The sequence below is a fragment of the Trachypithecus francoisi genome, unplaced genomic scaffold, assembly GCF_009764315.1.
Source record: "Trachypithecus francoisi isolate TF-2019V2 unplaced genomic scaffold, Tfra_2.0 Lachesis_group7, whole genome shotgun sequence".
Taxonomy (NCBI): domain Eukaryota; kingdom Metazoa; phylum Chordata; class Mammalia; order Primates; family Cercopithecidae; genus Trachypithecus; species Trachypithecus francoisi.
Genome location: NW_022681472.1, coordinates 61,088,117 through 61,111,757, shown reverse-complemented (window position 1 = coordinate 61,111,757; position 23,641 = coordinate 61,088,117).

Below are 23,641 nucleotides of genomic sequence, written 5' to 3'. Positions count from 1 at the left end.
CCTCAATGGCTTTGGCAGAGAGGAAAGTTCATATTCCAGAGTGTGTGTGTTTTTGAAGTAAGGAGTCAAAGTGTCTAGTGATACTTAAGCTAAATTACCTCAAAGAAAAAGTAGACTTGGGGCTCCATTGAAGGAAATTACTAAGTCTATTTCAGTCAGTACTATACCCTTAGGGCGTGGCATAATGCCACACACATACTGGATATTAAATAAACACTTGGTAACTGAATAAGTGAATGCCAAGTAGAAGCTGGACAGGTAAAATTGGTAGGAGTTGGGCTTGAAGGGCAATCTTGGTAAAGGGAGTAACGTATTCAACACCATGGAAGCATGCGAGTACATGGTACACTCTGAGAACTGCAAATGATGCAGCATGGCCAGAAAGTACTGTGTGATTGTTGAAGGGTCCACATACTTATTGGCCATTTTTTCTATACTAAGAAGTTTGCCCTTTATCCTGAAAGCAATGAATAGCTCTGGTCTATTTCTAGTAGAGGAGATATATATTTATATTTGCATTTTGGAAAATATTATAGAAAAGTGAAGCTATAATGCTTGGACTCGGATAAGAAAGATTGAGCTGATAGATCCATAGTTTTTAAAAAATAGGTAAACGATAATATTAAGCAGGTGACGGTGACAAGGATGAATACAAAATGGTATAACCAAATGACAGAAACCTCAAATGAGTATGCATGTTAAACCTGAGAAGGAAGTGGGTAGTTATGTATATCGGGTGTGAAAGAAGTAGCATGTGGGTTCTTGCCTCCTGGCCCTGAAGCACAACTTTTAGTACTTTTCTTTAGCGTGATCTACTGGTGACAAATTTCTCTTAGTTTTTATTTGTCTGAAAACATATTTGTTCTGCCTTCATTTTGAAAGGGCACTTCTAAGTTGACAATTATTTATTTTATAGAGGTGGTTCCATTTTTGATTCTTTTTTTTTTTTTTTCAAGATGGAGTCTTGGTCTGTCACCCAGGCTGGAGTGCCGTGGCGCGATCTTGGCTCACTGCAAACTCCACCTCCCGGGTTCATCAATTCTCCTGTCTCAGCCTCCCGAGTAGCTGGGATTACAGGTGCACACCACCACGCCTGGACAATTTTTGTATTTTTAGTAGAGACAGGGGTTTCACATGTTGGTCAGGCTGGTCTTGAATTCCTGATCTTGTGATCCACCCACTTCAGCTCCCAAAGTGCTGGGATTACAGGCATGAGCCACCGTGCCCAGCCTGTTTTATGCCTTTCATTATTTTGTTGAAATGTCAACCATTCTTTGGGGGCCTTTTATCTGTTTTGGCCAGCAATTCTTGAGATTTTCTATTTGTCTTTGGTTTCAGCAGTTTAATTGTAATGTGCCTATGGGTAGACTTTTTGTTGGTTTGTTTATTGGTACTGATATTGCTGTTATTTTATTTACCCTGTTTGGGTCTTATAGCTTTTCTTAAATATTTGATATCTTTCATCCGTTTTGAGAAATAGTCATGTCTCGTTAAGTATTGCATATGTCCCACTTTCTTCTAACTCTGTCTGGACTCCAATTACATCTCTTGGCACATTTTACCACGTTCAAATATTTTTATTCTGTTTTCTGTATTTTACCATCCCCATTTCCCTTTATGTTTCAGGCAAGTTATCTTTTATCTTTCAATAGACTAATCTCCCAATTCACTAATCTGGTCTTCTGCTGTGTGGAATTTGCTGTCAAACCCATCTTTTGATTTTTTTTTTTTACCTTCAGTTGTTCAGTTTTAGAATTTTTACTTAATTTTCATCTATTAGATGTTGATCCTCAATTTTCCTTGTTGTCATAAATATTCTTGCGTATATTCATCACAATCATCTTTAGATCCTTACCTACTATCTCTATTAGCTAGAACAATATGGCTTTAATGCTATTGCCTAATTTTTTCTCATAGTTTTCACTCATTTGTTTCCTGGCATGCCCAGTAAATTTTTAATTAAACACTTGAGATTGTATATAAAAAAACTATATGTTATTTGAGGCTCTGGGTAGTGTTATCCTCTTCTGGAAATGATTCAGTATTATTTCTGGCATCAGTTAGTCTAAAGGCAGATGTCTTGAATCTAAATGGAATCTGATCTGATTGGAAACTGGGTTCCAGATTTCATTATTTTTAATTCACCCTAATATTTAGGCCCTTATCGGAAGTCTGGGAGTGTTTATCAGTGTCTTTTATCCTTCTCAGATTCTAAACTCTACTTCTTTTTGTGCGTGTGGGTGGGGGAGAGGGGCAGGGTCCTGCTGTGTTGCTCAGGCTGGCCTTGATCTCTTGGGCTCAAGCAATTCTCCCACCTCAGCCTCGTAAGTAGCTGGAACTACAGATGCATGCCCCTACACCTACTCTGAACTCTAAACTTTTACTACTAAGCATCATGAGACATCGAAAAGTTTTGAATGACTTACCAGTCTTTTTAGCTATCTCTTTCTTCACAACTTCTTCAGCAAGTTTCTAAGCTTTATACCACTTGCAAACTGACAAATTCCTTAAAGGGAAAACTACCTCAGTGCACTTTTCTTTGGAATCTTGGCAATGCAGATCCTAACTGGGTTGGTAGCCTGGATACTAAATGTTTTCTTTTCAGTCCTGTGAGCCTTTAGTTGACAGAACTGCAAGGATAAGAGTGTCTTAGTGGAGAGCCATGATACAAAATAGATTAGAGTTAGTTAACCATAGAATAGGGGTTACTCATAGCTGAAAGTTTCTAGAAAGGAGAACAACAAGAGGATTATAGCTCAACAATGCAGTATATGGATAAGAATACAGAAAAGTCCAGATGAAGAAGAGGTTTCCCTTTGGATGATGGAATGGCACTTCAGCAATTTAAGGCATGATGTCATTATCTGAATCCAAATAGAGCTGCCCTCATCACTGACTCTTTCCTGTCCCAATACAAACATACCTATGCCAACCATTCTTAGAACAATGCCATCTAAGTGTGATTTCTTTCCTTCTCTCTAGATCCTATCATCTTCATGTATAATCTAGAAGCACCATCGTGGCTGGGCTGGCACTCTCACAAACTACTTTCCAGGAGAGTTTGATGTCTACAAAATGTCTTATAAAATAGCAACTGTGGATATGGTCTCATCATGCCAGAAAATGTTATCTGTTCTATTTCTTACTTTCTGTTTAAAAACCCCTATTCAGCTCTTTGTTTACCTGATTATCATTTTGTCTGAAGCTGTAGTCTCAGATATAGCTGGCCCTTCCTGTTTGGTTAAGTTTATGATCAGACTCTCATTGCTTCCTCATCTTCCCTTCCTTTAACATATCAACTCTCAGCAGTGTGACTTTTGTTCATATCAGAGTCATCACCACTTATGTATACTCTTGCAATAGCCTCTTAAACCTCATCTTAAGTGTCACTTTATTGCAATCCATTCTTCACAATGCTGTCAGGTATTTCTTTATAGATCTGATTATATCACTTCCTCAGTCAAAACCTTTGTTGGCTCTTCACTGTCTAAAGAATAATGCACAATCAGTTCTCAAGGAAATAAAAACTTTAGTAGTTATGCTGACAATTTTTCCAGAAAGGTATTATATATGAAAACATATGGAATATGGCCAAAGCTGTTTTTAGGAGGAAAAAAAGTCCATTTTTAAGGTCTTACTATAAAGTAAAAATATAAAATGCATATATACTAAGAACTAAAAAACAGAAAAGGGTAGGAAAGGAGTAACAAAACAAAAACAAAAGAAGAAATTACAGAAAATGTGCAACTGGTAAACAAATTGACTAGCTGCCTCTTTCAGAAAAAACAATAAAGTAGAACACTCTGATAAGATTAATTTAATATAAAAGAGAAAACACAAACAATATAATAAACCATGCAGAACATATTGAAAATTATAAAAACACAACATGTTTAAATCTATTTGATTCTATTCTTATAAGGCAGGAAATCTTGGTGAAAACAAACTATTTCTAATAAACTACTTCAAAGAAAAATGAGAGTTAATCAAATTAATTCCATAACCCTCAGAGAACTAAGGAAGGTTGTCAAATACCTACAAGAGAATGTATGACCCTGGCAGTTTCAAAAACCACTGGTGTCAAAATACTCAAGGAATTTATACAACTTCATTAAAATATCTTAAAGCATACAAGAAGAAAAACTTTTCAATTTATTTATGAACTAACTATAACTCCAATAACAGAATTTAATAAAGATAGAGAAAAGAAGAAAACAAATAATCTCACTTTGAAAGTCAAGGCAAAGCTCTCACATTTAAAACATAGTATATAGAAACAATATAAAAATAGTATAAAAACTTGTATTTTATAAATTATTACATGGATAATTCAACGTAAGAAAATCTGTTAGTTTAATTCATCATATCCAAAGACCCAAAAAAATCTATATGATCAGGTGCCAGCAGCTATTCCTTGTGGAGATACTTAGCAAAACAAAAATACAAGATACTTACTAAGCATCGTGAAGACATTTAATTCCAAATGAGTAGCTCCTCTTTCTAACTAATAGTGAAACAATAGATATACAAGTAATGAAAAAGTCCTATATGGTTTGGCTCTGTGTTACCACTCAACTCTCATCTTGAATTGTACTCCCATAATTTCCACATGTTGTGGGATTTTGGTAGGAGATAATCTGAATCATGGTGGGAGATAATTTGCATCATGGGGGCAGTTTCCCCGATACTGCTCTCATGGTAGTGAATAAGCCTCACAAGACACGAGGATTTTATCAGGGGTTTCTGCTTTTGCATCTCTCTCATTTTCTCTTGCCGCCACTGTGTAAGAAGTGCTTTAAAACTTCTTTCACCTCCCGCCATGATTCTGAGGCCTCTCCCGCCACATGGAACTGTTAAAAGTCCAATTAAACCTCTTTTTCTTCCCAGTCTTAGGTATGTCTTTAACAGAGCATAAAAATGGACTAATACAAAGCGTAAAGTCATTCTCTTACCACTATTATTTACTATAATTCTAGAAGTACTAGTCAACCTTATCACAGCAGAAAACAAAAACATAAATTAAAAGTATTAGGTTATATTTATCAGCTGTATTTACATTATCTACATAAAGTAAATTCACTAATTTTAAGTGTAAAATTCAGTGAGGTTTGACTAATTTATATAATCATGTCACTTTGACCATAATCATGATACCAGCCATCAGTGCAAATGTTTCCCTCTGTCTTTTTGAAATCAATCACGTTCCTCTATCCCCTGCCTCTGGCAACCACTGACCCATACTCTGTCGCTACAGTTTTGCATTTTCTAGCAGTTCATTTAAATAAAATCATGCAGGATATAATATTTTGCATTTGGCTTCTTTCATTTAAGTATAATGCTTTGAAGATTCACTCATGTTGTTGAATGTACTAGTAATCAGTTAATTTTGATTGTTACATAGCAGTTCATTTTATGGATATACCATAATTTGTTTGTCCATTAACTTGTTGAAGGATATCTGGGTTTCTTTCAGTTTGAGGCTAGCTACTATGATGAAGCTGCTATGGATATTTGATTGCAAGGCATTGTATGAATACATGTTTCCATTTCTCTTAAGTAAATACCTAAGAATAGGATTGATGAACCATTGTATAATTGTATGTTTAACTTAATAACAAACTGCCAAACTTTTCTCAAAGAGACTGTAACATGCTTTGCTTTACCAGTTGCTCTGCATTTCTTGGCAATACTCAAAATTGTCTCTCTTTTCAGTTGTAGAAGTTTAAGACATGATGTGTACATAAATCTCATTGTAGTTCTAATTTGCATTTCCTTCCTGAATAATGCTGTTGGGCATGTTTCATGAGTATATTTGACATTCATATATCTTCTATGTTAATGTTTCTCTTTCAAATCTACTTTTTCTTGATTTGGCTTCTTAAATTGAAAGAGCTCTTTATATATTCTGTACACAAGCCTTTTATCAATTACATGTTTTGCAAAGAATTTCTTGCAGTCTATTATTTATCTTTTAATTTTCTTAACGTATTTTTTGAAGGGAAAATATTTTAAATTTTAATTAATAATTTTTCCCCTTTTTTGGTGTGTGCTTTTGAGGTCACGTGCAAGAAATGTTAGACTAATCCAAATCACAAAGAGGGTTTTTTTTTCCTGCTTTCTTCCAGAAGTTTTATAACTTTACATGCTACACAAAGGTCTGTAATCCATTCTGAGTTATTTTTTTGTGTGCAGTGTGAGATAAAAATTGAGGCTCACTGTTTCACATATGGATATCCAATTGCTCCAGGATGATTTTTTGAAAAGACTCTCCTTTCCTTATTGAAATAACTAGGCAATTTAATCAAAAATCAATCATATATTTGTTGTTCTCTCTCTAGACTGACTATACTGTTCCACATATGAGTATGTAGAACACATTACCTCACTTATTATAGCATCATAGTAAGTTTTGAGGTCAGGAAGTTTAAGTCAATCTTAGTTCATATTTTTCAAACTTATTTTGGCTATTATAGTTATATCAGTAGCTGTGCACAGTGATACACACCTATCGTCCCAGCAACTCAGAAAGTTGAGGCGGGAGGGTCACTTGAGCCTAGGAGTTCAAGTCCAGCTTAAATGCTTTTTCCTGTAACTACTGAAATGATATATACAATTTTTCTTCTTTATTATTTTGCTATGGGAAATTGTGTTGATTTTTAAATGTAGAAATAACCTTACATTTCTAGGATAAATCCCATTTGGTCGTGATACATTATCTGTTTTATTATTATGTATAATCCTTTTTTTATTAACTTTCAAGTTCAGGGGTACAAGTACAGGTTTGTTACATGGCTAAACTTGTGTCATGGGGTTTGCTGTACAGATTATTTAATCACCCAGCTATTTAGTCTAGTACCCATTAGTTATTCTTCCTTATCTTCTCCCTTCTCCTACCCTCCACCTTCTGAAAGTCACCAGTTCATGTCGCCCCTATCTCTGTGTCCATGTATTTCCATTATTTAACTTCTACTTATAAGTGAGAATATGCGGTATTTGGTTGTCTGTTCATGTGCTAGTTTGCTAAGGATAATGGCCTCCAACTCCATCCATGTCCCCTCAAAGGACATAATCTGATTCTTCTTATGGCTGCATGGTATTCCATGGTGTCTATGTACCACATTTTCCTTATCCAGTCTGTCATTGCTGGGCATTTAATTACATGACTTTGCTACTGTGAATTCTGCTGCAATGAACACACACATGCATGTGACTTTATAATAGATGAACAGATATAAAGCATAATATTTTTGTATATTTTTGGATTCAATTGTTTATAAGAGATGTTGGTCTGAAATTTTCTTACTATATTTTTCATTTTGTACCAGAGAAATACTGGCTTCATGAAATGAGTTGGGGGTGTTCCCTCTTATTTCTGAAAGAGTTTGGATGGAATTGCTATTGTTTCTTCCTTATATGTTTGGTAAAAGTCACCAATAAAGCCATCTAGGCCTGAAGTTTCCTTTATGAGAAGGTTTATCAGTATAAATTCAATTTATAAAATACACTGCACTAAACAGGTTATCTATTTCTCCCTTAGTGAGCTTTCATAGTTTATTACAATGAATGGGGCAATTTCATCTGAGTTGTCCAATTTATTGACATTAAGTTCTTCATAATATTCTATTATTGTTCTTTTACTAACTATAGAATTTATCATATTTATTGTCCTTAGAGAGCTAGCTTTTGGTTTCATGGACTTTTCTCCATTGCCTTTCTGTTTTCAATTTCATTAGTTTTGCTCTTATCTTCACTATTTCCTTTTGCTTTGAGTTTAGCTCTTCTCTTACTCATTTATTAAGCTGGAAGTTTAGATCATTGATTCGGGATCTTTCTTCTTTCCTGATACAAGTAATCAATGCTATAAATTTTCCTCTAAACACTGCCTTAGCTTTATTCTACACACTTTGATAGGTTGTGTTTTGTTTTTATTATAATCCAAATGAAAATATTTCCTGGTGATTATTTTGCTTACTTCTGTGTTCTAGGGTTTCTTTAGAAGTATGTTTTCAATTTCTAAATATGTGAGGATAATTCATATACCTCTGTTATCAACCTCTTCATTCTGCTATGGTCAAAAAACATACTTTATATTATTTCAAATCTTTTACATTAATTGAGATTTATTTTGTGATCCAGAATGTGATCTATGTTAATGAATATTCTGTGCACCTTAAAATAATATATGTCCTCTTATGATTGGATAGGGTATTCTGTAACTATTAGGTCAAATTAGTTGACAGTGTTCTTCAAGTCTTCTATATATTTACTTAATTTCCAAATATATATTGCATCAATTGTTGAAGGAAGACTATTGAAATCTCCAGCTACATCTCAAGATTTGTCTATTCTTTTCTGCTCTATAGGTTTTTGCTTCATGTATTTTGAAGCTCTTATTAGGCATGCAAACATTTCTAGAATGTTCTGCCCTCTTGATGATTTGACTCTTTTATCATTATTAAAAGTTGCTTTTCATCCCAAATAATATTTTCTAGTCTAAAAACCACTTTACCTGATATAGTTTCTTCAGCTTTCTACTGATTAGTATTCATTGATTTTTAAATATAGAAACATATATCTTTCTTCATCCTTTTACTTATCGTTCTGTGTCTTTTTATACTTAAAGTGGTTTCTTATAGACAGCACAAACTTAATCCTTTAAAAAAATTAATCAGATAACCTTTACCTTTTGTTTGGGGAACTTAGATCATTTAATGTTAATGCAATTACATATATGAAATTCATGGTCTGATTATTTTCCTATTTATTCTTTCTTTTTATCACCCTTCCTGCTTTTTTATGAATTTGTTGAGATTTTTCACAATTTGGTTTATCTCCACTACTAGATTATTAATTATGCCGCTTTAGGTTTGGTTCCTTTTTTTTTTTTTTTTTGTGGTTGCCATAAGGCTTACAATATGCATCTTAAACCTATCACAGGTTCTTTAAAATAATATTCTCATTTTTCCTTCCCATCCTTTGTGACACTGTTGTCATACACTTCATTTCTACATATGCTATAAGTGCCCAAACACATTGCTATTATTTTTATTCCATGCAGTCAATTCTTTTTTTTCAGATAGATACATATATTTTACTTAAATGACAACAGAAATTTTTACTAGTAACTAGAAAAGTGATTTCACAAATCAAGATAGAATGTAGAAGATTAAACTCTTTATTTATTTATTTTTTATTATACTTTAAGTTCTAGGGTACATGTGCATAACGTGCAGGTTTGTTACATATGTATACTTGTGCCATGTTGGTGTGCTGCACCCATCAACTCGTCACCACCCATCAACTCGTCATTTACATCAGGTATAACTCCCAATGCAATCCCTCCCCACTTCCCCCTCCCCATGATAGGCCCCAGTGTGTGATGTTCCCTTCCTGAGTCCAAGTGATCTCATTGTTCAGTTCCCACCTATGAGTGAGAACATGCGGTGTTTGGTTTTCTGTTCTTGCGATAGTTTGTTGAGAATGATGGTTTCCAGCTGCATCCATGTCCCTACAAAGGACACAAACTCATCCTTTCTTATGGCTGCATAGTATTCCATGGTGTATATGTGCCACATTTTCTTAATCCAGTCTGTCACTGATGGACATTTGGGTTGATTCCAAGTCTTTGCTATTGTGAATAGTGCCGCAATAAACATACGTGTGCATGTGTCTTTATAGCAGCATGATTTATAATCCTTTGGGTATATATCCAGTAATGGAATGGCTGGATCATATGGTACTTCTGGTTCTAGATCCTTGAGGAATCGCCATACTGTTTTCCATAATGGTTGAACTAGTTTACAATCCCACCAACAGTGTAAAAGTGTTCCTATTTCTCCACATCTTCTCCAGCACCTGTTGTTTCCTGACTTTTGAATGATTGCCATTCTAACTGGTGTGAGATGGTATCTCATTGTGGTTTTGATTTGCATTTCTCTGATGGCCAGTGATGATGAGCATTTTTTCATGTGTCTGTTGGCTGTATGAATGTCTTCTTTTGAGAAATGTCTGTTCATATCCTTTGCCCACTTTTTGATGGGGTTGTTTTTTTCTTGTAAATGTGCTTGAGTTCTTTGTCGATTCTGGATAGTAGCCCTTTGTCTGATGAGTAGATTACGAAAATTCTCTCCCATTCTGTAGGTTGCCTGTTCATTCTGACGGTAGTTTCTTTTGCTGTGCAGAAGCTCTTTAGTTTAATTAGATCCCATTTGTCAATTTTGGCTTTTGTTGCCGTTGCTTTTGGTGTTTTAGACGTGAAGTCCTTGACCATGCCTACGTCCTGAATGGTACTACCTAGGTTTTCTTCTAGAGTTTTTATGGTATTAGGTCTAACATTTAAGTCTCTAATCCATCTTGAATTAATTTTCGTATAAGGAGTAAGGAAAGGATCCAGTTTCAGCTTTCTACTTATGGCTAGCCAATTTTCCCAGCACCATTTATTAAATAGGGAATCCTTTCCCCACTTCTTGTTTTTCTCAGGTTTATCAAAGATCAGATGGCTATAGATGTGTGGTATTATCTCTGAGGACTCTGTTCTGTTCCATTGGTCTATATCTCTGTTTTGGTACCAGTACCATGCTGTTTTGGTTATTGTAGCCTTGTAGTATAGATTGAAGTCAGGTAGCATGATGCCTGCAGCTTTGTTCTTTTTGCTTAGTATTATCTTGGCAATGCAGGCTCTTTTTGGGTTCCATATGAAATTCAAAGTAGTTTTTTCCTCTTCTGTGAAGAAAGTCAATGGTAGTTTGATGGGGATAGCATTGAATCTATAAATTACTTTGGGCAGTATGGTTATCTTCATGATATTGATTCTTCTTATCCATGAACATGGAATGTTTTTCCATTTGTTTGAGTCCTCTCTTATTTCCTTGAGCAACCATTTGTAGTTCTCCTTGAAGAGGTCCTTCACATCCCTTGTAAGTTGGATTCCTAGGTATTTTATTCTCTTTGTAGCAATTGTGAATGAGAGTTCACTCATGATTTGGCTCTCTGTTTGTCTGTTATTAGTGTATAGGAATGCTTGTGATTTTTGCACACTGATTTTTGTATCCTGAGACTTTGCTGAAGTGTCTTATCAGCTTAAGGAGATTTTGGGCTGAGATGATGGGGTTTTCTAAATATACAATCATGTCATCTGCAAACAGGGACAATTTGACTTCTTCTTTTCCTAACTGAATACCCTTGATTTCTTTCTCTTGCCTGATTGCCCTGGCCAGAACTGCCAGCACTGTGTTGAATACGAGTGGTGAGAGAGGGCATCCTTGTCTTGTGCTGGTTTTCCAAGGGAATGCTTCCAGTTTTTGCCCATTCAGTTGATATTGGCTGTGGATTTGTCATAAATAGCTCTTATTATTTTGAGATACGTTCCATCAATACCGAGTTTATTAAGAGCTTTTAGCATGAAGGGGTGTTGAATTTTGACGAAGGCCTTTTCTGCATCTATTGAGATAATCATGTGGTTTTTTTCATTGGTTCTGTTTACGTGATGGATTGTGTTTATTGATTTGCGTATGTTGAAGCAGCCTTGCATCCCAGAGATGAAGCTGACTTGATCGTGGTGGACAAGATTCTTGATGTGCTGCTGGATTCGGTTTGCCAGTATTTTATTGAGGATTTTCACATCAATGTTCATCAGGGATATTGGCCTAAAATTTTCTTTTGTCGTTGTGACTCTGCTAGGTTTTGGTATCAGGATAATGCTGAATTTTCTCAGCAAACTATCACAAGGACAGAAAACCAAACACTGCCTGTTCTTACTAATAAGTAGGAGTTGAACAATGAGATTACATGGACACAGGGAGGGAAACATCACATACTGGGGGCCTGTCGGGTGATGGGAGTCTGGGGGAGGGATAGCATTAGGAGAAATACCTAATGTAAATGATGAGTTGATGGGTGCAGCACACCAACATGCACACGTATACCTATGTAACAAACCTGCACGTTGTGCACATGTACCCCAGAACCTAAAGTATTTTATATATATGTATATATGGAAAAAATTATTTGGTGTTTACCTATGTACCTATTATTTTTGGTGTTCCTCATTCCCAGGTATAGATCCAAATTCCCATTTGGCACCATTTTCTTCTACCTGAAATACTTCTTTTCAACATTTCCACAGGTAGAATTCTGGTGATAATAAATTCTCTCAGCATCTGTTTGTCTAAAATGTCTTCATTTTAAAAGAATTTTTTTCTGGGTTAAGAAACATAGAAAAACAGGTTTGTTTTTCCTTTCAGAACATCTAAGGTCTTTCTCCATTATTTTCTGGCTTGCATAGTTTCTAAAGTGTTGCCTACTGTCAATTTTTTGTGTGTTTCTCTGCATAATGTGTCTTTTCTCTGCCTGTTTTATACCTTTTTCTTTATCACTGTTTATCTTTTTTTTTTTTCTTAAGATAGAGTCTCGCTCTGTTGCCCAGGCTGGAAGTGCAGTGGCGCGATCTCGGCTCACTACAAGCTCCGTCTCCTGGGTTCATGCCATTCCTTGCCTCAGCTTCCCCAGTAGCTGGGACTGCAGGCGCCCGCCACCATGCCCAGATAATTTTTTGTACTTTTAGTAGAGACGGGATTTCACTGTGTTAGCCAGGATGGTCTCAATCTCCTGACCTCGTGATCTGTCCGCCTTGGCCTCCCAAAGTGCTGGGATTACAGGTGTGAGCCACCGCACCTGGTATATCAAATTTTACATGAAGTACTTTGACTTTGCTTAATGTGTTTATTTTATGTGGAATGATTTGAGATTCTTAGATGTATGTATGCACTTATCAAACTTGGAATTATTTCCCATTATTGTACTGCTTCACCTTTTTCCCCTCCTTCTGGGACTCCAATTATACATTATGTTATGCTATTTGATATATATTGACAGTCTGTTTCATTTGTCCAGTCTTTTTTCCTCTGTGATTTATTTTGGATAGCTCTATTACTATATATTTACATTCACTGATTAATATATTTCTTCAGTGTCTAATCTGTTAATCTCATCATGCAATTTTTGTTTCAGATAATATATTTTTAATCACTAGTCCATTTGTGCTTTTGCATATGGTTCATTTTTCTTACCATCATTCTGTTTGCCTCTACCTATTTGAACATATAAGCATACTTACAACTGTCTTAATGCCTTTTATATTGATTTCACCATCCCTGTTATTTCTGAATTTTTTTTATTGATTTTCTCCTAGTTGTGAGTCAAATTTTTTGCTTCTTTGTATTTTTGTTAATATTGTATTGTATTGTAAAAAATATCAATTTGACATTGTTAGATGCCGAATTTTTTGAGTTCCTTAAATAGTGTTGTGTTTTAGCATGCAGCTAAACTTCTTGGAATTATTTTCTTTATATTTTTAAATTATATTTTAATTGAAAAATAATAATTGTATATTTATTTTTAATAACTGTTGATATGTATGGAGTTTGAAGTTTCAATACATGTATACATTTTGAAATGATTAATCCATCATCTCACATAATTATCATTTCTTTGTGATAATTAGCCAATTAGCATCCATCATCTCATATAACTATCATTTGTTTGTGGTGAGAACACTTAAAATTGGATATTATAAAAGATGGTTTTGAAGATACTTTGGGGTGAATCCACAGAATCTTTAATCTAATGCTAACTTAGTCCCACTATTATGACAATACCTTTCTGGAACTCTATTCAATGCCTCATATATTTTGACATCTTTCCACTCGGGCCCTTGGAAACATAAATCATCCCAGCTCTTATGAGTGTAGGAAATTCTGCTGTGTACTACTGCCCAGTATTTTTTTTTTTTTTTTTTCCTGACTTAGGTAGTTTTCTGTCACACAGGTGCAAATCAGTACTTATCCAAAGACTTGAGAGGAGCTCTGGACACCTGCACATAGAAAGAGGGGCTCTTTCTATGCTTGCAGATTCCTCCTCTACAGTATTAAGCAAACCTTAGCTTGCCAACATCCCCGTGCTCTAATATATTTCTCCTTAATTGACCAGGCTCTGTTTGGTTACTCCCTCCCTGCACTGCAGTCTGTAAACTGCCTTCAGGCAGAAAGCTGGTACAATTAGAGGACTCACTTATTTCCCTTCACTTGGGGAACACAGTTCTGCATTGTCTTTCTCTAAATGTCCAGAGGTCACTGTTTCATATATTTTGTCCAATTCTTTTATTGTTTAGAGTAGGAGAGTAAATCTAACCCTGTTACTTCATCTTAACCAGCAGTAGAAGTTCCAAAGTTATAAATATTTAAAAGGAAGACATAAAAATGAGTACTATTTACAAATGCTATAATTATTTACTGGAAAAACTTTAAAAAGTAAATAGAAAAAGCCATTAGATCTAATAGGAGAACTTCTTATAGGTCCAGATATAAAAAATTATAAAACTCAAATGTATAAATTATAATTTTAAAAGATCCCATTCACAGGCTCTACAAAAATATAGCATCACTATAAGTAAAATTAAGAAATGTAAAGTAAGAAGTGTGAAGAAAATGATTCAGTTTTCCTGAAGAATATTAAATAAAGGAATATAATGTTTTCAGATGGCATTATCAATAGTATAAAAGACATCCTCCAGAATATATACGTGTGTGTATGTGTGTGTGTGTGTGTATATGTATACATACACACATATTTTATTCAGCAGGCAAAACAACAAAACCACATGATTGCCTTGAGTGACAGCAAAATGTCCCATGATAATATTTTATATTTGTTCTTAAGAACATGTTTTGGAGAATAAGAATATAAAGATCTTGCTTTATGTGATACACATATATATCTCGAAACAACCACTAGCATCATAATAATGATGAAATACTAACAAAGTATGGCCATTAATGTCAGGAACAAAACTGGGATTCCCCACTATTACCATTATTTATTATTGTTCTCTTCAGCTGTAACCAACGTTATTAGTCAAAAAGTTAAAAAATTAAATGAGCATTATAAATGTTGGAAAAGAGAACATGACTAACATAATTTACACACAACATAAGACTTACATTATTTCTTTGTTTGTTTGTTTTTTGTTTTGCAACGGAGTCTCACTCTATTACCTGGGCTAGAGGACAGTGTTACAATCATGACTCACTGTAGCCTCAACCTCCTGGGCTCAAGCAATCCTCCCTCCTCAGCCTCTCAAGTAGCTGGGACTATAGGCATTTTTTAAAATTTATTTTGCAGACATGGGGTCTTGCTGTATTGCCCAAGCTGTTAAATTATTTCTTTAACAAAGGAAAAATCAGCTAAAGTATTGAAAATAATATCAGTTAAAGTATGAAGGTAACAAATTATGCAAGTTTGGATAGAAAATATAATGGTCATTCATTTTAGTTAAATATTAAGCAAAACAACACCATATTAATTAGAAATGTACACATACATTATAGAATTATAAATAAAGGCAAGGTGCTATCATAAAAGTAAAGTTTCTGATTGTCTCTGAGAGGAGGAAGATGGTCATGATAGGAGAGGGGCATATTACTAAATTTCTAGAACAACAAAAATATTATGTCTTGACTTTAGTGATAGTTAAGTGGGTTCACATGTTACAAGATTAGTTTTTTTTGTAACTTAGTATGTTTTTGTACTTTTTAAATACATGTGTTATTTTTCAATATAAATGTAAATATACACATATGGATATATGTATGCATATGTATATAAAACCTAATTGGTAAATATCATACATTAAAAAGCATAAGAATTAACAACAAATACACAAAATATATTTTTAAAAGATATAAGCATTTCATAAGACTAATAAAAGAACCCTTAACTAAATTGGTAATTACGTTTTAGATGAGAAGGCTTGATATTATGAACGTGAAGATTATCAATAAATCTATTATTTGTATGCAAGGTCTCTGAAAATCTCAACAAATTTACAATTGGAATGAAGCAACAATACTCCAACATTTATATGGAAGACTAAGTATTAGAAGGACATGGTCTATCTACCATTAAAATAAATTTATTTATTTATTTATTTATTTATTTATTTATTTATTTATTTTGAGACGGAGTCTCACTCTGTCCACCAGGCTGGAGTGCAGTGGCACGATCTCGGCTCACTGCAAGCTCCGCCTCCTGGGTTCACGTCATTCTCCTGCCTCAGCCTCCCTAGTAGCTGGGACTACAGGCGCCCGCCACCGCGCCCGGCTAATTTTTTGTATTTTTTTTTTTTTTTTTTAGTAGAGACGGGGTTTCACCGTGGTCTCGATCTCCTGACCTTGTGATCCGCCCACCTCGGCCTCCCAAAGTGCTGGGATTACAGGCGTGAGCCACCGCGCCTGGCCTAAAATTTATTTTTAAACACTATTGACAGAAACGATAAACATATATGCATGTATAAAGTAATTAATGTATGAGAAAAATAATATCTCAAATTGATGGAGGAGGTAGAAGAGTTATAATGTCACTGGGAAATTCAGAAACAAAAATTGCTAAATGAATTAATCACTGACTTCTAGATTAAAATCAAACACTGTAAGAAAAAATTAAAATAATTCAATAATTTTAGAGTGAGGAAAATTCTACAGCAGAAAGCATATCAGAAAAGGTTGGTAGACTTTTCTAAATAAGTATTAAAAATTCAGCTCAGAAAAATGGTCATAATTAAAATTAAAAGTTGAGCAACAATCATAGTAAAGTGTTAATATCCTCTAATATTTATAGAATTCTTCAAAAGAAAGATTACCTACTAGAAAAATGAACAAAGGTCATCAGAAAGCAATTTACAAGTGAGGAAATAATAATGGTCAATAAATAGTAAAGAATAATCCCACTGAATCTCAAATGTATAATTTAAAACACCTTTTCCCTATTATATTGGTATAGATTTAGAATATTATTACATCCAGTGTTGGCTAGAGTGTGAAGAAATGGATTTTTATATACACTGCTGATAAAGGTAGGAATTGGTATTTATAAAAGACAATTTGAATATATATATGCATATATAAAATATACTCTTACCCAGCAATTTCATTTTTAGACAAGGATATTAAGAAAATAATTGGACAAGTGTGTAACACTGTATATAAGGATGTTCATCACAGCATTATTATATAATAGCAGAAAGATAAGAGACAACATAAATGTTGAACAATAGGGAAATTGTGAAATGCACACAATAGAATATCATTTTGTCATTAGAAATTATTTATAAATACATTGTTGAGTGAAAATAGCATGTATTGTATAGTCCCATTTATTTTGAAAAATCATATGCATGTATGCATTGAAAAGTGTTCAGAAGGCTAAGCACCAAGATTTTAACATAGTTATCTCTATGTGACAGAATTTTGAATGATACTCACCTTTGTCTTTATAATTTTCCATTTTATATTAAGAGTATTTAGAAAACACAAATACCAACAAAAAGATATTTTCCAACTATTAAGCTGGCAAGAGTCTTCTTAAACGTAAATTCAGTGTGGGCAGAAGAATGGGTAGATGACCTTTGCATATACTATTTTGGGGAATTATACATTGATAAGAATTTTTAGAAAAGCAATTTTTACATATATAAAGATGGTATTGAATTTGATAGTGAAAAATTAGCAGTTGTATTTATTGGGGCTGGTTAAATAAATCATGCAAGAGCCACACAATGGAATTCTATGCAGCCATTAAAAATGATGCATATTTACCCTTAGCAATATAAAAGCACACATGAGAAAATATATAAAAGAATAAATGTATGAAATTAATAATCATTAGATATAGATGTATCTGAATCTCAAGGATATATTAACAATACTTATCTCTAGATTAACTGGAGACTTTAATTTTAATTTTTATGTTTATACTGAGAAATGAAATATTTACGATGAAAAATGATAATTGCATGTGCAGATAATATCTATCATCTGCAACTCCCACTCTGTTCTACTAACAACACAGGTCTTGATTCCAGACTGACATCTAATTTACAAGATTACTAGTTTTACCTGGCACTGAGTATACCCAGCTTTAAGAAAGAAGTCAGGAAAGGAAACAGCTGTATGCAAAACAACATCGAAAAAGAGGCCGAGTGACTTCTAGGCAGTTGCCAATATCTTGATCATTTCGCATTCAAGTTGTGTGTGATCACTATAGACAAGGCTCACTGTGAGTAGATAATCAGAGATCTCTTCAGCTTTTATACCTAGCTAGCCATGTGGCTTCTCCAAGGTGTATAACTAGCACTCATTCTCTAGTGTTGCCCCATCTTATCAATACCAGCCACTCATTACTAAATACACATCTGGACAATGATGTACAGGTGTGTTTCATCTGATAACTCTTAGACAGATTCTCATTCATCTTGAATCCAATACAGGTAAACAGCTAACAACTTCTTGAATTAATATTGCCAAGGAGATTCAAACCCTCACATATTCCTGAAGCTAGAGAAAAAGTCACAGAACCAACTGCTTGTCCTTTCCTTCTGATGTGTCATTGAAATCATTTGAAAAATCAGATTTCACTGTCTCCCATCCATCCTGGATTTCAGGCATTCTGAGATATGATTGAATTCTGGAATTAGCCTCCCATGGCCAGGATCTTTTTCGTATCACTCACTCTTTCAGGAATACTTTTCCATCTTCTCATTAGCTTGAACACTGGCCCCCAATCTAACTTTCTCTGTAAACCTAATCCACTAAACAGATTTCTTCTTACTCTGTGCCTATAGTTGTCTATTTATACTTTATGTTTGAGGCTAATGAATATTTCCATATTAGCATAATCACACAAACTGGCATATAGCACCACCAGTGTTTATTTTATAAATAATGAAAGATAGCAGCGGAAATAATTACATAAATACAAGCAACAACATACATACACAATAAAGAGTGATTTCAGAATGATACTGATAGTTTTTCATGTAATTTCAAGTGTACACACATGCACAGGTTTCCTTATACTCCTCTTCCCTGTCCTAGTTCTGAGTTCTCAAAGAGTCATCAGAGTGATTGTGGATGATGCGTTACTTTTCAAGATTCTAAATTTGCTTAAGCACACATATCAAGCATACAATCAAAAATGCAGAACAAAGCTAAACAAAAACACAATTGGCTTTCAATCTTAGGCTGTGGTTCTACTGCCTTTACTTGGCCAATGCTTCTACTTTGATAGGAATGAGCATTGCAATATTAGGGCCAGAGAGGGAATGTATTTAGCTGAGGTCTGAAGCATCACTTAATGAAGCAGACAGTGGAGGGATCAGAAAGATTTTGTTATTGTTGTTTGCTTTTTGCCTTTGGCAAACAATCTAGTAGTAATAACAGTCATCCCATTTCTCCAAAAGAAATTTGTGACTATGGCTCACATTAGTTTGTATTAGCATCTACAGAGGACAGGTCCCTGCCTGCCAGTGCTCATATCCTCATAAACACAGTAGCAGCTGAGAGAAACCTTCTAACTATTTGTTACTCAGTGATACTGCCGCTGGCAGGGTAGAAGCAAGTCTCTCTAGGGGAAATTGTGGATGTTACTGTTTTAATTTGCAAACCACATTTCTTTGGATGATGATGAGCTTTCAAATAACCTAGACAAAGCAGATCCCAGTTTAACAAGCTGAAAAAATACAAACAAGGAAAGCAAATACAAACATTTTTAGCTTTTCTCTGTAGTCACATAATTGAAAAATCAACTACCTCCCAAAGCATCTTGCAAAGGTAACATCATAGATACAAGCACTGATTTAAAACGCTGTCTAACCTGAGGCCTAATCCAATCCATCTGATATTTTTCCCGGTGCCATAAATAATGGAAAGGTGAATACCAAGATGGCTGATATTTAAGCATAATGAAGAAATATACATTTTAAAGAACACCCTAATTAGAGCAGATGTTTCATATGATGTGGCTGATTTATAGTGTCTACTGACTCAAAGACGTAACAGTGCTGAAATATTTTACCTTTAGAATAACAAACAGTATATGCGTAAACTTTCATATGCATATTATATATTTATATTATATGCACACAACGCATATTACACTAAAAACAATTAGACCATAGCATGAAATAGTCACATTTCTGGGATAAAAACATATCAGGAGATGATTAAGTCCATCATTCCAAATTCTACATAAAATAGTATTTTATAAAATATAATATGAAAATGTGTCTGAATAAAATAAGGGAAAAATCAGTATAGAAAATGAGTTCTAAAAACAACATGTTTCTCAATGAAAGCTTTAAGCTACATATTTGGAAGAAAATAACTATGGCTTATTTATTATTATAAGAAGAAAAAAATGCATGGAATGAGCCTCCAATTTTATTCCTGAAAAGTCAGTCATTGTACATTTGCAATGAAAATAATAGATTCAGATGTCAGATAAGTGCTTAATATTCCTTGGTGTGTACTCATGATCATCACAGGGACAAAACTATCAGATGCATCACCTTCTGTACATTTACACCTCAGCAACCTGTAGTGAAGTCTGCAGCAGGCTGTCTATCCTGGAAATGCGCATGTGATCAATTCTGTCTTGGGAAAGCAGATTGTTTCCCTACTGAGAGGAAACATTTTCTGCAGATACCTGTACAATATTTACATGACTTATCTTAATCAAAAATGCCCTTTTCAATATGGTTGGTTCTTTCTTGGCTCTGTTTTGGGAAGAAACAGTCCTCAGGTAGAAATCTCCTCTGTCTTTTCCCAGATTCTCTTCTTAATTCTGGCATATGTTCAGGTGAAAGGACAATTATTTAGCTTCTGCTAGTCTCTCTCCTTACAATTATTCATCTCTTCAAATGCAAAACTCTCCTGTTATTTTCCCAGCCACCTAAGCCTACTAATAACTGCTTTTCAACTAGTGAGTTTGGACTTCTTGGAAGATACCAAAGTTCTCCTTTATTTGGCCAAATGACATGGATTTTTAAATTTTCCTTAGCTGACTTTGTTCCTCATTTGAACTCAAATGTAGAAATCTATTGGTAAATGTTGACTCTATGAATGTGGATATATGTTGTCTGGGAACAAAAATGTGATTCAAGGTTTGAATGAACAGAAAACAAACCTAGCCCCACCCTCTGTTTGCTCTTGTATTGCAACAGATGTCACATATTAAATTCAATCTAGATTAAACTTTTACTGGGCCTATAATTCTACCCCCAACAAACTCAGTGTCAGAGTTGAAAAAAAACTAGGAAGCGCTGGTATAGGAGAGATCATGAAGCTAGCCAGCAAGCCTGCAAAGAATGCCCTAAGTACAAGGGAAAGAAAGAAACTCCACGTCATTTCCGATTAGATACGTGGGAGGGAAGAAAGCCAGGTCCCTTCTTACCTCCAAAGGATCAAGCACCCAGCCTATACAGAAACATTAGCTTGAAAATTGCTCCTGCAAGACACCAAAGTCAATATAGCCAAAGATACAGAGCATAAAGTATAGGTATGCATATTTGCCACCCAAGGAATTTGGAAATCCTTATGAAAGTTGCATGGAGCATGAGCCTCTTCGAAATGTATGTGTAGAGTCTCACAACTTAAACATTCTACACAGAGTAAGATGCAACACTTAAAATGCTCTTGCTTTATGAAAACACTATTTCACAAGTGACAGACAAAGGTATGTCAAAGACAGAAATAGAAATAGAAGTAATTTTGTATGGAAATGTTTATTCTTGAGATAATTTGGTAAAATCGAGGCATCTGGAGAAGGTAAAAGTTGAAGGGAGCAGAGATGAAACAATAGTAATAAAGAAAATCAACTTCCTAATACTTTGCATTTAAAAAAGAATGTGCCAATGAACATTGGAGTCAACTGAAAAATGTCAGCAGTGAAAGGAGGCCCCAAATAATTCTGTGTTGAAAAGCCAACTAATATGTGTGCAGATGGGAATGTCAGGGGAGGAGAAAACATTGAGCAAAATTTTGCTGCTCTATGCTCTTCTTTTCAAGAGTTAACCCAATTTCTGGTTTCCCATCCACCTCAGTCAGGGTCCCATCAGGAGACAGGACTACATATGTCATTTTAATCAGGATCAGCTCGCACAGGACCCCATGCTCAGGAGGATCCCACACATGGAGTTTAATGCTCTGTGGTCACTGTATTACAATTAAAATTCTTAATAATTTTATGACTGAATTTGTGTTTTGTAAGTGAAGTCCTAGGGAATGAGAGAGTACATTCTAAGCACTTAAGAGTACATTCTGAGCCTCAGCTCACACATGGTCCCACCCTTTGACATCTTCCCAGATTGCGTACTCACCCACCTGTTCTTCCTCACTTTGGTGCCCAAACCCTGACGAGCCTCCCTCTCTACAACCCTGCCCAATGACTACTGCCACCCTCCAGCCCCAGCATGAGCCTGGGCATGGAAGCAGGAGGGTTAGGGTTGGGAGCATGTATTACATGGCTTTATGGAGCAGGGCTTGGGAGCAGCTATACCCTCCCTGGGCTGGCAGAAGCACAGCCTTTGATGTAGGTGGCTGGCTAGAGGCCCTATCTGGATGGAGTAAGCCTCTTACTCACACCCATCTAGACACCTAGTGTGTTCCAGTACTGAGGTTTAAAGATCTTTGGGGGCTACCTTTCTGCTTTGGGTCCAGTGTCAGTCCCATAACAAAGGATTTTACCTGATCTGACTTCCCCAGATCCCATCTCTGGCTGATATGTACTACATTAATTCCGTAGCCAATGAGATAGGGAAAGCCATCAGCCTTATCCCTCTGCATTATGGGGCACGTCCTGGGCTTTTGTGTGTAACACCATGCCTGAAAGCACTCCCTTAGCCAAACCGTATGCCTGGAAGTATCTTCTCTTCTTCCTTCCAGACTTCATGAGTTTCATTTAAGTCTGTCCTACTTGACCCTCTGCAGACATCTTCCAGGAATGAGCCACAAAATACAAATTGTGTGATGTCAGAGATTGCACGGATGAGTTAAATGCTCTGATATTTACAGTTAAAACTGGCATTGCGCAATGTAAAGACTACCAGTAAAACTCATGCTAATGTTTTAAATTTAATTTTTTAATTTAAAATTCTGTTTTAGTTAGACTGGCATTAAAAAAGTAAAGAACATCATCAAAAATTGAAAGAAAGTCACACCTGTAATCCCAGCACTTTGAGAGGCCAAGGCAGGCAGATCACGAGGTCAGGAGATTGAGACCATCCTGGCTAACCTGGTGAAATCCCATTTCTAGTAAGAATACAAAAAATTAGCCAGGCGTGGTGGCGGGCACCTGTCGTCCCAGCTACTTGGGAGGCTGAGGCAGGAGAATGGTATGAACCCAGGAGGTGGGGCTTGCAGTGAGCTAAGATCGTGCCACTGCACTCCAGCCTGGGCAACAGAGCGAGATTCCATCTCCCCCCCCAAAAAAGAGAGAAAGACCAAAGAAATCTTACTATGTATGTTTATGGCACTTTTATTATGCTTTTTGAAAAAGAAGACCTGCATTTTCTTTTTTCACTAGTCTCCAAATTTTAATAGAAAGAATTTAATACAAAGAATCATTACCTATGTATTTAAAAAAACTGAAAAGGCAAAAAAAAAAAAAAAAAGGTATCATGGAGGTAGCAAGTTCAGAAAGCAACTAGGAAGAGGTTGAGGTTATCAAAATTTAGCAGTTTGGAGGAGAAGCTCCAGAACTAAAATTCAGACGTCTGAGTAGGCAGCACTGCTCAACAGGTGATAGACAGCAC